We start from the raw sequence: 19,155 nt of genomic DNA, 5'->3' as shown, positions 1-19,155 counted from the left end.
GATTCACATGAACATATATCACATATCTCATGAGCTCATAAATCACATAGTTCCTAGTGACATGTCACATTGTATCCTAACTATTCCTAAGATTCAAACGGGATTTTCTCGATGTCATATTCTTGTAGAACTCGTTCACAAAGTTATTCTCATCGACCATTAGGTCATTCATACAATCGTCATAACAATTAAACATAGACATACACAAATAAAGTATTAAAACATGATACAATATTGCATTATCTACACATGAACTTACCTCGGTACAAAATATGGACAATTAATTTGATTTAGTCCAAAGTCTTGTTCTTTCCCCGGTCTAAGTCCAGACTACGTTTTTCTTGATCTATAATAGTAAATTCAGCTCATTTAATCATTATATTATTCAAATCAGTCCAAAAACTATATTTAGGCAAAATTATAATTTTGCCCCTAAACTTTCACATATTTACACTTTAGTCCCTAGGCTCGTAAAATGAAATGTGTTAATTTTCTTTGTTATCCAAGCTTAGCCGAACTTCTAACACTTAGCCGAACTTATAACATACTCATAAAAGCCCGTATTTCTCATTAAATCATACATCTTACTACCCATTTTACAAACTTTACAAATAAGTCCTTTTTAGCCATTTTCACTAGGAATCACTTGGTAAAAGATGTTTATCAAACATCAAACATTCATATTCCTCCATTAAACATCAAAACACATGTATGCCATACATGGGCCAAATTTCAAACATGAACCCTACTTTAAAATAATGGTAGAAATAGGTAAATCGGGTTACGAGGACTTCAAAAATGTAAAGAACATTAAAAATGGGGATAGGATGTACTTATAATCAAGCTTGAAAGATGACAAAACCCTAGTTATGGAACCCTTGAGATTTTCAGCCAAGATGGGAGAAGATGGACACAATTTTAACTTTTTTTTCCTTTTTATTCTTTTATTAACCAAATGACAAAAATTCCCTTAAGGCTTTTCTTTCAAATTTTTCCTATTCATACCCATTTTTGTCCATAATTATAGAAATTGGAAAAATTGCTATTTGAGGACCTCTAATTAATAATCAATGGCAATTTTATGCTTAAGGCTTCTAGAACTTACATTTTGCAACTTTTGCAATTTAATCCTAAATGTCAAATTGGACACTTTATCAATGAAAGTTCTTCATGAAATTTTCACACAAGCATGCAATCATATCATAGACCTCCTTATAATCATAAAATAATTTTTTCTACTTCAGATTTATGGTCTCAAAACCACCATTCCGACTAGGCCTTAATTCGGGATGTTACAGTTCAACCTACTAGCTATGTTGTCAAAAGAAAGAGGCAAAAAGTTTGCAAACTGATAAGATCCATTTATAAACTTAAGAAGACATCCTTCATGGAATAAAATATTTGATCAAACGATTAAGACTTTTGGGTTTGAGCAAAATTTTAATGAACCTTGTGTTATAAGCCCATAAAGGACAAAAATGTGGTCTTCCTCATTCCATATGTCAATAATATTCTACTTATTAAAACTGATGTAGGAGATTTGTTATCGGTTAAACTGTGGTTATCTCAGCAATTTAGTAAGAAGGACTTAGGTGAAGTTAGTTATATTCTTGGAATTCTAATCCTTAGGGATCAAAAGAATAAAATGATAGCTCTATCACAAGCTTTATACAATGATAAAGTACTAGAACGGTTAGCAATAATCTATGCGAAGCCAGGTGCTTGACCTATTGCATCGGGTTTTTATCTTTCTTTGAATGACTTTCCTAAGACAATAAAAGAAAGAGAATATATGAGTAAGGTTCCATATGCTTTGGCAATTAGAAGCCTTATGTATGCTATGCTATACTTTGCACACGTCTAAATATCTGTTTAGTTAAAGGATTAGTAGATGTGGTGAAAGTAACTTCTGAATATAACCTTTCGGATTCGTTTGTTGAGACTATTATAATTAGGAGTTTTAACAAAGATGCTAAGGATATGAAAATGTGAAACATGACATATTTACTTCATAGGGCAAGTGAGAGATTTTCGGGAAATGTGTTCATATTGTAGTAAACATGTAATTGTTTTATATGTATTTGAATGATGAACAAATAAATAAATAAAGTTAATTTCATGTTTCACTATTGTGTCTTTTGTGTTTCTTTCTTTCATGTCCTACATATATAGCGAAACTATGACAAGAAAATATTAGCTTATTGATTGTCTAAGTTCAAACTGATGATAAGTGGCACTGTAAGAACATTTACATTGAGAGAAGGACAACTTACTTCAATAGATAATCTAAACGAGTCTGTAATCTCGTAAAAGAATCAAAGTAGGCTTTTGATTCAAATACTTAGAAGGATTATTATGTCGTCTACAATTCCAATTGAGGAGGCGGCTAGTCTTAGCTATCAGAGTAGTTGACTCCACGAGTAGAGACATAGATGTATTTATTGAAAGAACGATACATTGGACTGGACTCAAGAAGAATTAATTCTGAATCCGTTTGTGAATTAATTCACTTGTGATGCTCATGGTGTGATTTACCTAAATCCTGAGTTAGTTATTGACCATGGATATGTAACTCATGTGCTTTGATATAAATGGATGCTTATGCTCTAAAGATGATTGAGCCCATAGTCGGTATGTTGGGTAAATGACTTGTGTATGGCATGACTTTACTAGCAACAATGGAATTCATAGCTCGATTAAGGAGTTAACTATATCCTCTGATTGGCATTGTGTGGATTGATAATATAGAGCGTCGCCACTGATTGTTTGTTCTCGAACAAGCAATTTATCACAGTCATTTGTTGACAGTGGTCATATTAATTATTAACAAAACACGATAGTGATAATGAGATAAAATAGAATTGTATTGAGTGAATGAATTCAACTCAAAGGAATCAATGATATCATATGAGTGTAACACACATATGGCGAGGTCATTGTACAAAGCAGTTGGATGAATTGCTTTTGTAAAGGGTATACAATAAGGAGTTTTCAATCATGGTACTTTTTTTGGCCTAACTCCATGATTCAGTAAATTGTGAATTATTAGAATGATGCTTCTGGACATAATTGCAATTACTCAAGCCTTATTGTATATGTCCGATTGGTCTATCCATTGGCTCAACAAAAATAGCTCGAACTGCATTTGAATCAGAAGAAAATTTTATGACTCTGGAAATAATTTAATTAAGTCGATTTATTCAAGATGGAATTAAATTAGGTGGTCGTGGGAATTGTTCAACTAGAGAATTTGATTAAAGAATTTTCTTAAAAAACTAATTTTAGAAAATCTCAGTGATTTTTGGAAAAAATAATTGTGACCAAGAAAAAATAAATAAATTAAATTAATTAAAAGTAATGTGATATTTTTAGAAATTAATTTTCAAGTCAGATAATTGGTCCAATGTGTAATTGAACTTGAAAATTGGACTTGAGATAAAAAATTGGGCCTCGAGAACTCGAAACTGAGACCGAGAACCCAAAATCGAGACTGAGACCCAAAAATTGGTCGACCGAGCCTGGTATGTGAAATCAAGTCAATAGTCCAACTGGTGGCAGGATTTGATTGGTCGAGCCGTGAAGGTGTCACACCTGCGATGGCACTGTCGAACACGATGGTGTTGGTAGTGGTGATGACACCATTCCAATGGCTAGTGGGTGGTCCTTCGGTGATTGAGTAGTGGAAGAATCACATTCCTACTGGGACTCTACTAGATAATTGGATTTCATATTAACTATTTCAAAATTAATATTATTTTAATAGTTTTAATATTAAATTAAATTTAATATTTATCTTTTAAATAAGTATTTTATTAATTTAATAAATTTAATATTAAATTTAATCTAATATTTATCTTGATAAGTATTATATTATTTTAATATTAAAGTGACTAAGTTTAATCATAGCTGAACTCTCCCTATATAAAAAGAGCACTGGGTCATTATTTTTCACACACTTGAATTCTAGAGAAAGATGTAGAGAGAAAATTCTCTTAAGAAATTATTTCAGAAGATTTCTAGAGATATTTTTCTTATTTACAACTTCACCTAGAAGTTTAAAAAAATTATAAAATTGGCCCACTGTTAATTTTGTGAAAAATTTTCTGATTCGAAGCGAGCACACACTTGGAAGACGTGAGCTTGAGGATAGCGGAGAAGACTATTCGGTCGAAGCATTCATCCTAGGTGAAAAAAGTACGATTTTGATTAAATGTTTATTACTTCAGATAACACAATCAAGTTCTAGCTTTAGAAAAAAAATTTAAATTTTGATTTTTCCTCAAATCTATTTCCTGCTACGGTTTCCAAACCTATTTTTTCCTACACCTTTAACACTCAAATTAGAGTCTCTTCTTGCTCTAGTATTAACTGAGAAAGATGATAACTGGCAGCGTTTGTTCTCCCCAAAATATCCATACTTCAACTTCTTGGGAAAAGGTTTCAAGAGATCCCAACTATGGAAAGTATTATCTTTTCAGAGGCATCTTTAAGAGATCCCAACTATTCCTTGCAATGCTTCCACCAATCTAGTTGGTCAACTCGTTCCTACTCAAAAACCTTGATGTCCTTGTGAAGCTCCCAAGTGTCGTTATCAGGGTGGCACTCATCCTTTTTTTGGGACAGAAATCTTTAGGTATAGCCTGTGGTCTAGATTCTATAGAATCCACACTATCAGTGTCCAAAAATCGTTCTACTTCACACTCTTTAAGTTCTTTAAACAACCCATTTTTTTGTAGAAATAGTTATTACTGATAATGGTAATCCTTTTACATTTTCAATGTTTTGACTCCCTACTCCCCCCAATTTACTATCAGGGATCTCGTAGTTAGTGGGACACTCCCACCTCCAAGCAGAATCATTACTATTGATGTTCTCAAGTGAAACAATGATTTCTTAAGTTGTTTTAGTCCAAATGCTTCCTTCCGATATGATATCATATTGTGTTTTACTATCTTTTGTCTAATCTAGCATAAAAGTATTGCAATTGTACCACACTGTCAACTCCATTTCGAATTAGTCTTCATAGTATTCTCTTAAACCTTTCCCAAGTTTGCCTTAGAGTTTCTCTGCTCCCTTGTTTGAATTCGAACAATCCCTCAAAGCACATTAGTAATAGGAATATTCGCTTCAAGAATAATTAGAGAAATTACTCCTATGAAGTAATAGTGTTCGGAGGTAACATATCCAACTACTCCTTAACTTTTCCTTCGAGAGCAAATGGGATCAACAGCAACCGAATTGCATCACTTGGAACTCTAGTGTAGCTGGCCGTACTAAAAACATGTTCAAATTTCTAAACAAAACTCACAGGATCTTCCCCATCATTTTCACGAAATTCCATATTCAAAATAACCCACGATATCAAGGACAGATTAGTCTCAAAGTGTGGCACATCAACATGCGGTGTCATTATACTAAGCCTTAGCCAATTGCGGTCGTACAACATAGTGTCTAACACAGAGGTCATTGTTGATAAACTGTAGATGTCTTCCTCTATAAGAGAACTCAATTTCCTATAAAGAATAAACCAAATAAATGAATCACATTGTCCATCTAACCAAGGTAATTAGTGCTAAATAATGAAAAAAAATAAACATTGTATCTATAACTCATGAATTGGTCACTTATCTCCCTACAAGCATGTAATAAAACGGGAACAACGCCAAAAACTTGACCGCCTCGCCAACCCTCAGTGTACAATATCGTGATTGAGCGAGAATCAACAATAATAAAAATAATCAAATTAAACTAATTGCATGCGATGTTTGCAAGTTTGATAGGTTAGTTGTAATATAATTGGTACAACAAGGCACATGAGTACTCCGAGGATCAAATCCAAAGGAATTGATGATCAAGTGAATTCTAGCTACAACCATGAAATTAAAAAGTCTAACAACTACTCGCTAGATACTATAGTACAACAAGCCATTCAAGAGTTTGATGAAACTAACTAACTAACTATAATTTGCAAAGGACTAAATTGTAAAGAAAATAAACTACACAAGTATCAAATATGAGCAAATATGATAACATGAAGCGGTTGGTTGATTTTTATGTGGTTGGTTGACTTTCAAATTAGTGCTCTAAATTGGTATTACTCCTAAATTGGCTTCATTTTACCTCTTGGCCTCAAATTTACCAAGTTAGACAAATTAGTCTAGTTTATCTCTCGACCTCACCGACTAACCTGGGACTTATCAAATTGGTGCCCAATAAGATCTCCTCTTGGTCTCACTTATCTTGATTTTCCCTTAGGGGCGTCACCCCTAAGTTTTTAAGTTTATTCAATTTAATCTAGTTTTACAATTTAGTCCTAAACCCAAAAATCAATTACCCAACATTTCTATCAACCAACCCCTAAATATTTAACTGCTTATACTCATATTGAAACCCATAATCAACAAGAAATCAAATGAAAGTAACATTAGTTTAAATCCTAAGCAAATCAATAAAGACCCAAGCTTTCTTTAAAAGATTGGATACAACAATAATGGCAGTATGAAAAGTAAACAAGAATATTAAAGGAGTGATTTTTAACAGAGAAAATGTAATAAAGCTAAAAGGCATTCGATTGATGGATTAGATTGTAACTAGAAAAAAGTTTGAAAGATGAAATAAGCAAATAGATCCTAGCTACAGTAGTAACTAACTTAACTAACTAAAAGAAACTAAGAAACACCAGAAAAATAAGCAAGAAATGAAACCCTAGACTATGGAGTAGAAAACTAAACCCTAAAAGATGAAGAGAATAATCCTAACAACCTAAAAAATGTGAAGTATGTATTTGTTTAAACCAATTTGGCCTATCTAAATGTCTAGTTTTTGTTGGGAGACATGTTGGATAAGGACTGACCCTGTGTTCTTTTTTTATCTCCCTCGACAGTGATATCGCGATACTGAATACCAGGTATCGCAATATCAACTCCAATCTTGAAATGGAAGTCATTGGGAGTCTTGGGTATCACGATACCACTGTAGATGGCTCGACTTTCTTGTTTCAACATTTTTAGGGGTATCACAACTTCTCTACTTTGATGTCGTGATACCCCCTTCTCAGTGATGTTCTTGCTCTATTTCAGCCACCGTGGGCTCCCTACATCATCCACCAACCTCATTAGATGCCCTGAATGCCCATTGGTCATCTTGAGTCTCAAAATAACATAAAACACACATTAATCACTTATTTGCGCAAAGAACCGAAGCTAAGTAAAACACGAAAAAAATATAATTTACTTAGAAACAAGCTCTTTAAGTGTAATAGGGAGCCTAATTTGACATATCAAATTATGACAGATCACGATGATTATGTTATTTGTATTTTTTCTCAAATACTCCAATTTTTAGGTTGGTAAATTTTAATGTGTTGTAATAAATGTTTCCACCCATAACGTACTTGTTCCACTTTCATTGACACTAAATTGTATTCTTTATTTTACATCTCAAATGTACATTTATTTACAATCTATGCAAAAAAATTATTAAAATGGTTTGTATTGTACCATATCATATAGTCAATTCGAATTATTTTTTCATTTGTGTTATTTTTTTCATTTAAGTTTTTCTCCCTCCATTTATTACAATCTTTTCAAAAAGCAAGGATTTACTCAAAAGGTACGAGAATTTTTTTAAAAAAATTATTTTGTATTGTAATATATTTTACTTCAATAATTAAAATTTACTCACAATTTCCCCAAAAAATAAATGAATAAACAAACAAATCGTACGTTTTGTTTGTTTGTATATATGTTTGTTCTTTCTATGTTTATCAATGAGAATGAGTAAGTGTTTTAATTAGGTGCCCAGGGCTCCTACACTAACAGCATAACCTCGATTGGTTTGTCTTCTCCCAAATATCCATATTGTCTCGTATCTGAGTTGAGTTCCATTGAAATTTTGGCTTGCGCCACAAAGGTGAGAATTTAGATTTCCAAACATTATATGTGTGGTGTAGTTTGTAAACTTCGTTAACGTAGCTCATGCAATCCACATATTCAGAGGTATATGCCATAATTGCATGTGCGTATGGATAACGAAGTGCTTGAAATCTTTCACGGTCGCAGGTCCTTTATCTCAGGTCTACATGGTACGCTTCTGTGACAGCCCTAAAGTGACCCTAGTCGGAAAGCGGTTTCGGGACCGCTAAACCGAGTCACCAAATTATTTGAATGTGATATTTATTGTCTAAAATATATGAATATGAATGTGCGAAAATTTTAAGCTTCGATTTAGTAAATTGCATGTGAATGTAGTACATAGGACTTGTGTGACACTTTCGAAATGTGATAGGCTAATCTATAAGGATCTAATAGTGCATGTAATCAAAAGGGAGGACTTGCATGTCAATTTTCCCCCCTTAAATAGTAGTGGCCGGCCATGACAAGGTGGATAGACAAATTGTGATGGGTAAAACATATTATAAAAAGTTTATGACAACATGTTGTGTTAAGAACAATAAAATATGTGGGGAGTGGGAGGAGAAACCAAAGTTGTTTCATCCTTGCTCCCACATTTTGCCGAAACTAGAAAAAAAAAAAGGCTTCATTCTTTGGTTGTTCTTGACCGAATAGAAGAAAGAAAAGAAGGAGGAAGAGCTTGAGAAAATCGGCTATGGTGGTTTGCTAGACTAAGGTATGTTTGATGTTGTCCATGAGATTCATGCATGTTTCTAGTTGTTAGTTTGAGTTCTAACTAGCCCATGGTTCAAATCTTTACTATGTCATGGAGATGATATTCGACTAAGGTGGATTTGTGTTGATGTCATTTGTATGCTAAAAGTGAAACTTTGTAATGATGCATGTGATGGTGGATTGATGACTCTTGAATCTTCTTTTTAGCATTTTTGAGTGAGACATTAAGTTCTTTGTTTAACCACGACCAAAATTGAAATGGTATGGGGTTGTGATGCATTCGGCCATGGTAGGAAGTAGAAGGGAAATATGGTTGTTGTTAGATGAAGTAGAGTCTAACAAATGAGCACATATGTGCATTAGTTGCTAGATGGAGAAGAATCGGCTAGCAAGTTGTGTGCCAAGGCCGAATATAATTTTGTATATTAATGAGTAATGCATGTGTTAAATTGATGGAAAGGGAGAGGATGCTTTAATAGTGTATATATGTGTATTAGCCAAGTTTTGAACTTGAAACAAAATGGTGTTTAGTCAATACAAGTGACCATACTTGTAGAATGTATTAAGTGTTGCAATCGGCCTTAGCATAGATGTGTATGTTCGGCCACATGAATGAGTACATAAGTTGATGTGTTTGTTCGCCATAGGTAAGCATATTGATGGCTTTATCTTGACTTAGAAAATTCGCTAAGGGAATATTAGCTAATATGTTGAATTCGATTCGTGATTTCGTACATATGGGACTTTAATGTCTAATGTATATATGGGCTAAGTACCTTGAGCTTCTCTTTTGATGTTCGAATGAATTGTATTAAATTGCTTAAGGTGATTAAAAATGCGTATGACCATTGTGTATTTGAGCTAGAAGGTGGCTATATGACCTATTAAATTTCTTGTCATATTCGACCATAAGCTAGCATAATGAGACTTTAATAAGTTAAACTTGTGTGAACTAGCTCAAGAGCCTAGAGGAACAAAGTTGGATAAAGGGAAGGAAAAAGTGATTGAATAGCCGTTGAAGCCGTTCGACAACATCCGAGGTAAGTTTTCGAGTAATGGAGCTTAGATTATGATTCGATTAGATTATGTCTTAAGTAAATCAAAATCATGCTCTTTGTATGTGACTATTGAGCCGAAATTTGTAAGTGTGATAAGTGTCTTGTGTTTGAGCTTTGGTAATGAAAATGAAATACGGATGTGTCATGATTTATTGATAAATATGCATGGTTATTCGAATGATGTCCGGGCTAAGTCCCGAAGGCTTTGTGCTAAGTGACTATATCCGGACTAAGATCCGAAGGCATTTGTGCGAGTTACTAATTCCGGGCAAAGCCCGAAGGCATTGGTGCGAGTTACTAAATCGGGGTTAAGTCCCGAAGGCATTTGTGCGAGTTACTATAACCGGGCTATGTCCCGAAGGCATTTGAACGAGTAGCTATATCCGGTTAAATTCCGAAGGTACGTGATTCGGGAATGAGCGATCTTGCTGTAAAAATTTCAGTTAATACGCTTGTGAAATCCCAACAATGAGGTATGTTTCGTATGTGTATTGTAATAGTTGATTCCCTTCGAATAATATTCGCTCAGTCGAGTAATGAGCTCCCGGTATTTGGCTAAGATGATCCCTTATGTATGAATATAGGGGTTGGAATGTGAAGTAAGAATGATTTGAGAATATGTATATATGGAATTATCCGTTTAGTTATATGAATGCTATACTTCAGTTGTGCTTAAATTCTTTGCTCAAAACTTACTAAGCATTTAATGCTTACTCGCTTATTTAATTCTCTGCTTTATAGATTTTGGTTCTTCAGCTATCGGACTCGAGATTTTTGAAGTCGAAGTCGCCCACACTATCAAAGCTCCTTTTGGTATACTTTAGGTTGAACTTTGAAATGGCATGTATAGGACTACCCTTTTGTTGTTGGTCATGTACCCTTCGGTTTTGTGTAAATTTGGATAGCCATGCGAAAATGGCTTAAATATACTTTGATCATAGCATTATAATCGTTTTGTATGTTGTCCGTCGAGAGGTATGGAAATGTTGGTAACGGTTAGCCATGGGAATGGTTATTCATGATCACTTTTGGCATATGTATGACAAACTCTAGTTGATCCATGGAGGATCATGAAATAGGTAAAGTTTACCTTAAAAATAGATGCTGGCAGCAGCAGTGATGTGGATGTGAAAAATCACTAAAAATAGTAGGAATGGAATTAAATAGTGAAAAAATTATGAAATCGAACCTTGATGAATCTATTTTCATAGGAAAGTAACGAAACGTTCATATGAACAGTATATTATGAGATGTTAAAGTTTTCGTGAGACAGGGCCAGAACGGTTTCTGGATCCCCTGATCTGACTTTGGAAATTCATTATAAATTAACCAGAGACATTTAGAAGTCATGCCATATATGTATAGATTCCCTTTTGAGTCTAGTTTCTATAGAAACAAACGGCATTAGTATTGAAGCCCTGCACAGGGAGTTATCCAAGTCGTAATGCATGAAGGTCAGTGTAGTCGCACCCTGTAATAGGGGAGACTTTAACTAATAAACTGTACTAATTGGCTCGACCAAAAATTCTAAAAAAAAATTTGTAGATGGATATATGAGTCTAGTTTCAGGAAAAATTTACGGAACTGGTTTTCGAGTTTTGGAACTCGAGATATAATTTTTAAGGTAACAGTGACGCAGTTAGCCAGCTCGTCTGGAATTTTAAAATGGACTGTGCAAATAAGTGAGTTAAGTCTGCAAACCCCTCGTGTCTGACTCCGCAAACGGTCTCGGGTACGGGGTGTTACAATTTTATTGGTATCAGAGCTACGGTTTAGTCGATTCTAGGACTACCGTAATACGTTTGGGTCTAGCTATACATGCCATTATGTGATTATTTGATAGTGTGGTGATTTCGGCGTTTGCAAATGTGTTTACTTATAGTAATGGATCCCGATCCCGACCGAAGCGGTAGGTGATGATCTTGAGAGTGTAGCGCTTTGCTCAAGACAAGGGAAAGCGCCGGACTCTCAACCTAATGCTAGTAATCCGAATGATGAAGCTAGACAAGCTTTTATAGCGTGATGAATGATTGGTTCAACCAATACATTCGAACTAATACAATTGTTCCACAACCTCCATTCCCGACAAATACCACCCCGCACCTACAATTCCTCCCAGAATCGACCAAATAAGGTCAAATAAGCCCCATTGATGAATCAAATCACGGGCTCTTGAATTTAAGGCTACGGATAGTGATGATGCCGAGCAAGCTGAATTTTGGTTGGACAACACTATTCGCACTCGATGAGCTATCTTGCACACCCGATGAATGCCTAAAGTGTACTATCTCCTTGCTACGTGATTACGCCTACTATTGGTGGAATACGTTGACTTGTTGTGCCTAGAGAGCAAGTAACTTGGGAGTTTTTCCAAACCGAGTTTCGAAAAAGTATATCATCGAGATTTATGGATCAAAAGCGGAAGGAATTTCTTGAACTTAAACAAGGTTCCATGTCGGTTCATCGACTATGAACGAAAATTTGTAAGGCTTAGTCGATGCAGCGAGAATGCATTTCTTGAAGTCGTAATGTGTAAACGTTCGAGGATGGATTGAATTATGATATAAAGTCGTATGTTGGCATATTGGAACCGAGAATTTGTGGTACTTGTCGAGCGAGCTTGCAAAGCCGAGGAGCTCAAGATGGAGAAAAGAAAAGGCGATATGGGAGCAAAGGAGTTTCAGAAGAGGTCTTGGGAGGCCCTTCCCACATCATCGAAGAAATTTAGAGATGGCTTAGGCCGGTCTAGAGACACTTCGAGCTTTTCTAGACGAGATCGCGATCGACCCTTCGTGAGCACACGAGTCACTTCGATCGCCAAGTGTTGGAAATGATTGTCGAGACGAGCGGAGTGCCGATGATTGTGGCAAATGGCATTCGAAGTTGTAGATTCCATGACCGCTCTGTTATAAGTCTTGGTCATTGACCACTTTATCAAAGATTGCCCAAGATTGTGCGAGCAGAATGTAAATCGAGTGGGAAACCGAGTGCTACCACTACTCGAGGTAGACCATCTAGAAACACGGGAAATGCTAGTGGCGGTCAGAGAGGATCTAGAGATGCTACGACCAGATCTCGAGGCTCGTGCTCTGCTAGGGCTTATGCTATACGCCAAGACGCGAGGATGCTTCCTCGCCAGATGTTATTACTGGTACTTTTACTCTCTTTGATACTAATGTGATTGCTTTGATTGACCCTGGTTCTACTCATTCTTATATATGAGAAACCTTAGATCCAGTAAGACTTTACCTATTAAGTCTACTGAGTTCGTAATTCGGGTGTCAAATCCCTTGGGTCGTTACGTGCTTGTCGACAAAGTGTGTAAGAAATGTCCCCTAGTAATCCGAGGTTCTGTTTTTTACCGATTTGATGTCATTACTGTTTGACGAATTTGATGTTATCCTCGGTATGGATTGGTTGATCAGACATGATGCAATTGTAAATTGCAAAAGAAAACCATCGATTTGAGGTGTGTAAATAACGAGATAATCCGAGTCGAGTCTCATCGACTTGAATAGGTTGCCACCGTAATATCGTCGATGTTGGCTCGTAAATATGTAAGAAAAGGGTGTGAAGCATACCTTGCGTATGTACTTGATGAAAAAGAGTTAGAAAAGAAACCACGAATCAGGTCGGTGGTTTGTGAATACCGGATGTTTTTCCGAAGAATTACGGGTTTACCACTGCTCGGAGGTAGAGTTTGGTATTGAGCTTGTACGGGACTACGCTAATTTCGATAGCTCGTGATCGTATGGCACCAACCGAGTTAAAAGAGTTGAAAGCTCGGTTGCAAGAGTTGATGATAGAGGTTTCACTCGACCAAGTTTCTCACCTTGGGTGCACCAAGATTGTTGTGAAAAAGAAGGACGGAACCATGAGGTTGTGCATTGACTATCGTCGGTGAATAAAGTGATGATAAAGAATAAATATCCGTTATCTGCGTATTGATGATTTGTTTGATCAACTAAAGGGAGCCTCGGTGTTTTTAAAGATAGATTTGAGATCGGGTTATTACGATTCATGAATTTGAGATTCGGATATACCCAAAACCGCTTTGAGCGAGATACGACCACTACGAGTTCTTTGTGATGCCGTTTGGGCTCACTAATGCCCTGCGGTATTTATGGATTTGATGAATCGGATCTTGACAAGATTTGGACCGGTTCGTAGTTGTGTTCATTGACGACATCTTGGTCTATTCAAGAGATGAGACCGAACATCTTTGAGCACCGAGATTAGTGTTGCAAATTTTACGGGATAAGCGGTTATATGCTAAGTTCGAGAAGTGTGAGTTCGGTTGAGAGAGGTTAGCTTCTTGGGCCATGTGGTATCCGCGATCGGTATTCGAGTTGACGAGCAAAATTTCAGCCATACTTAACTGGAAGCCTCCAGAAATATTAATGAGGTTCGAGCTTTTGGGACTCATGGGTTACTACCGACGGTTTGTAAAAGGTTTCTCGATGATAGCCACACCCATGACGGCTACTTCAAAAAGATGTTAAGTTGAATGGACGGAAAAATGTCGAAAAGTTTTGATCAACTGAAAACTTATTTGATGAAGCTCAATTTTAATGCACCGAATCGTGCAAAGAGTTTGTCATCTATAGTGACGCCTCCCTACTTGGGTTAGGTTGCGTATTGATGCAAGAAGGTCGAGTTGTGGCCTATGCGTCGAGACAATTAAAGCCACATGAGAAAAATTATCCGACCCATGATCTCGAATTAGCTGCCATCGTATTCGCCTTGAAAATATGGCGACATTACTTATTTGGTGAGAAGTGCCATGTATTTTCGGATCACAAAAGTCTCAAATATTTGATGACTCAAAGAGACTTGAATCTGCGACAAAGGCGTTGGCTTGAGTTGTTGAAAGATTATGAGCTTGTCATTGATTATCACCCGGGAAAGGCTAATGTGGTTGCGGACGCCTTAAGCCGAAATCTTTGTTTGTTTTTCTGACGATGAATGTACACTTGTATGTTCTACCCGACAATGTGTTAGTAGTGAATTAAAGGCCAAACCATTATTGATTCATCAAATTCGTGAAGCTCGTAAAGTCGACGATGAATTGGTTGCAAATGGGCTGAATGTATTCGAATATGGAATCAATTTCAAATTGATGATGACGATTGTCCGAGGTTCGAAGTCGGTTGTGTGTTCCAAGAAATTTAGAACTCATTTCGATGATTCGAACGAAGCTCATTGTAGCCGAATGTCAATTCACCCGGGGAGTACGAAAATGTATAACGATCTGAGACGCCAGTTTTGGTGGCATGGTTGAAACGAGACATTTCCGATTTTGTTTCGAAGTGCTTAGTATGTCAGCTAGTGAAGGCGGAACATCAAGTGCCTACGGGTTTGCTTCAGCCGATCATGATACCTGAATGGAAATGGGAACGAGTCACGATGGATTTTGTATCTGGGTTGCCAGTGTCGGCAAGTAAGAAAAATGCGATTTGGGTCGTTGTTAATAGACTGACTAAGTCGGTTCACTTTATCCCCGTACGCACGGATTTTTCATTGGATAAACTAGCTGAATTGTATGTTTCTCAGATTGTGAGATTACACGGGGTACCGATTTCTATTGTGTCGGATAGAGATCCGAGATTCACCTCGCGATTTTGAAAGAAATTGCAAGAAGCTTTGGATACCAAGCTGCATTTTAGCACCGTTTTTCATCCACAAACCGATGGTCAATCCGAGCGGATAATTCAGATACTTGAGGACATGTTGAGATGTTGCATCCTCGAGTTTAGTGGTTCATGGGAGCGGTATTTACCTTTGATTGAATTCGCTTACAATAATAGTTTTCAATCAAGTATTAAGATGGCACCCTACGAGGCTTTGTATGGGCGTAAATGTCATACGCCATTGTTTTGGACCGAGCTCGGTGAAAGCAAAATTTTCGAAGTGGATTTGATTAAAGATGCTGCACAGAAAGTAAAAATAATTTGTGAAAGTCTGAAGCAGCATCAGATCGTCAAAAGTCGTATGCGGAGTTAAAATGAAGAGATATTGAGTATCAGGTGGGAGACAAAGTGTTTCTTAAGGTCTCACCTTGGAAAAAGATACTCAGATTTGGCCGTAAGGGCAAACTGAGTCCGAGGTTCATAGGGCCATATGAAGTATCCGAACGAGTTGGTCCAGTTGCGTATAGATTGATTTTGCCCCCTGAACTTGAAAAGATTCACGACGTCTTTCATGTTTCAATGCTTCGATGTTATAGATCTGATCCGTCACACGTAATTGATCCATCAGAGGTTGAAATTCAATCCGACATGAGTTATGAAGAAGAGCCGATTCGTATCCTAGCTCGTGAAGTGAAAGAGTTACGAAACAAAAAGGTTCCTTTAGTAAAAGTGTTATGGCTCAAACATGGGATAGAAGAAGCTACTTGGGAACCCGAGAACTCTATGAAAGAGCGATACCCAAACCTATTTACCGGTAAGATTTTGGGGACGAAAATTTCTTAAGTGGGGAGGTTGTGACAACCTAAAGTGACCCTAGTCGGAAGCGGTTTCGGGACCGCTAAACCGAGTCACCAAATTATTTGAATGTGATATTTATTGTCTAAAATATGTGAATATGAATGTGCGAAAATTTTAAGCTTCGATTTAGTAAATTGCATATGAATGTAGTACATAGGACTTGTGTGACACTTTCGAAATGTGATAGGCTAATCTATAAGGATCTAATAGTGCATGTAATCAAAAGGAGGACTTGCATGTCAATTTTCCCCCTTAAATAGTAGTGGCGGTCATGACAAGGTGGATAGACAAATTGTGATGGGTAAAACATATTATAAAAAGTTTATGACAACATGTTGTGTTAAGAACAATAAAATATGTGGGGAGTGGGAGGAGAAACCAAAGTTGTTTCATCCTTGCTCCCTATTTTGCCAAACTAGAAAAAAAAAGGCTTCATTCTTTGGTTGTTCTTGACCGAATAGAAGAAAGAGAAGAAGGGGAAGAGCTTGAAAAATCGGCTATGGTGGTTTGCTAGACTAAGGTATGTTTGATGTTGTCCATGAGATTCATGCATGTTTCTAGTTGTTAGTTTGAGTTCTAACTAGCCCATGGTTCAAATCTTTACTATGTCATGGAGATGATATTCGACTAAGGTGGATTTGTGTTGATGTCATATGCATGCTAAAAGTGAAGCTTTGTAATGATGCATGTGATGGTGGATTGATGACTCTTGAATCTTCTTTTTAGCATTTTTGAGTGAGACATTAAGTTCTTTGTTTAACCATGACCAAAATTGAAATGGTATGGTGTTGTAATGCATTCGGCCATGGTAGGAAGTAGAAGGGAAATATGGTTGTTGTTAGATGAAGTAGAGTCTAACAAATGAGCACATATGTGCATTAGTTGCTAGATGGAGAAGAATCGGCTAGCAAGTTGTGTGCCAAGGCCGAATATAATTTTGTATATTAATGAGTAATGCATGTGTTGAATTGATGGAAAGGAGAGGATGCTTTAATAGTGTATATATGTGTATTAGCCAAGTTTTGAACTTGAAACAAAATGGTGTTTAGTCAATACAAGTGACCATACTTGTAGAATGTATTAAGTGTTGCAATCGGCCTTAGCATAGATGTGTATGTTCGGCCACATGAATGAGTACATAAGTTGATGTGTTTGTTCGGCCATAGGTAAGCATATTGATGGCTTTATCTTGACTTAGAAAATTCGGCTAAGGGGAATATTAGCTAATATGTTGAATTCGATTCGTGATTTCGTACATATGGGACTTTAATGTCTAATGTATATATGGGCTAAGTACCTTGAGCTTCTCTTTTGATGTTCGAATGAATTGTATTAAATTGCTTAAGGTGATTAAAAATGCGTATGACCATTGTGTATTTGAGCTAGAAGGTGGCTATATGACCTATTAAATTTCTTGTCATATTCGACCATAAGCTAGCATAATGAGACTTTAATAAGTTAAACTTGTGTGAACTAGCTCAAGAGCCTAAAGGAACAAAGTTGGATAAAGGGAAGGAAAAAGTGATTGAATAGCCGTTGAAGCCGTTCGACAACATCCGAGGTAAGTTTTCGAGTAATGGAGCTTAGATTATGATTCGATTAGATTATGTCTTAAGTAAATCAAAATCATGCTCTTTGTATGTGACTATTGAGCCGAAATTTGTAAGTGTGATAAGTGTCTTGTGTTTGAGCTTTGGTAATGAAAATGAAATACGGATGTGTCATGATTTATTGATAAATATGCATGGTTATTGAATGATGTCCGGGCTAAGTCCCAAGGCTTTGTGCTAAGTGACTATATCCGGACTAAGATCCAAGGCATTTGTGCGAGTTACTAATTCGGGCAAAGCCCAAGGCATTGGTGCGAGTTACTAAATCAAGTTAAGTCCGAAGGCATTTGTGCGAGTTACTATAACCGGGCTATGTCCGAAGGCATTTGAACGAGTAGCTATATCCGGTTAAATTCAAGGTACGTGATTCGGAATGAGCGATCTTGCTGTAAAAATTTCAGTTAATACGCTTGTGAAATCCCAACAATGAGGTATGTTTCGTATGTGTATTGGAATAGTTGATTCCCTTCGAATAATATTCGCTCAGTCGAGTAATGAGCTCCGTATTTGGCTAAGATGATCCCTTATGTATGAATATAGGGGTTGGAATGTGAAGTAAGAATGATTTGAGAATATGCATATATGGAATTATCCGTTTAGTTATATGAATGCTATACTTGATTGTGCTTAAATTCTTTGCTCAAAACTTACTAAGCATTTAATGCTTACTCGCTTATTTAATTCTCTGCTTTATAGATTTTGGTTCTTCACTATCGGACTCGGGATTTTTGAAGTCGAAGTCGCCTACACTATCAAAGCTCCTTTTGGTATACTTTAGGTTGAACTTTGAAATGGCATGTATAGGACTACCCTTTTGTTGTTGGGCATGTACCCTTCGGTTTTGTGTAAATTTGGATAGCTATGCGAAAATGGCTTAAATATACTTTGATCATAGCATTATAACCGTTTTGTATGTTGTCCGTCGAGAGGCATGGAAATGTTGGTAACGGTTAGCCATGGGAATGGTTATTCATGATCACTTTTGGCATATGTATGACAAACTCTAGTTGATCCATGGAGGATCATGAAATAGGTAAAGTTTACCTTAAAAATAGATGCTAGCAGCAGCAGTGATGTGGATGTGAAAAATCACTAAAAATAGTAGGAATGGAATTAAATAATGAAAAAATTATGAAATCGAACCTTGATGAATCTATTTTCATAAGAAAGTAACGAAACGTTCATATGAACAGTATATTATGAGATGTTAAAGTTTTTGTGAGACAGGGCCAGAACGGTTTCTGGATCCCCTGATCTGACTTTGGAAATTCATTATAAATTAACCAGAGACATTTAGAAGTCATGCCATATATTTATAAATTCCTTTTTGAGTCTAGTTTCTATAGAAACAAATGGCATCAATATTGAATCC

Source organism: Gossypium arboreum, chromosome 7 (assembly GCF_025698485.1).
Source record: "Gossypium arboreum isolate Shixiya-1 chromosome 7, ASM2569848v2, whole genome shotgun sequence".
NCBI classification, from domain to species: Eukaryota; Viridiplantae; Streptophyta; class Magnoliopsida; order Malvales; family Malvaceae; genus Gossypium; species Gossypium arboreum.
Note: the sequence above shows the minus strand (reverse complement) of the source record.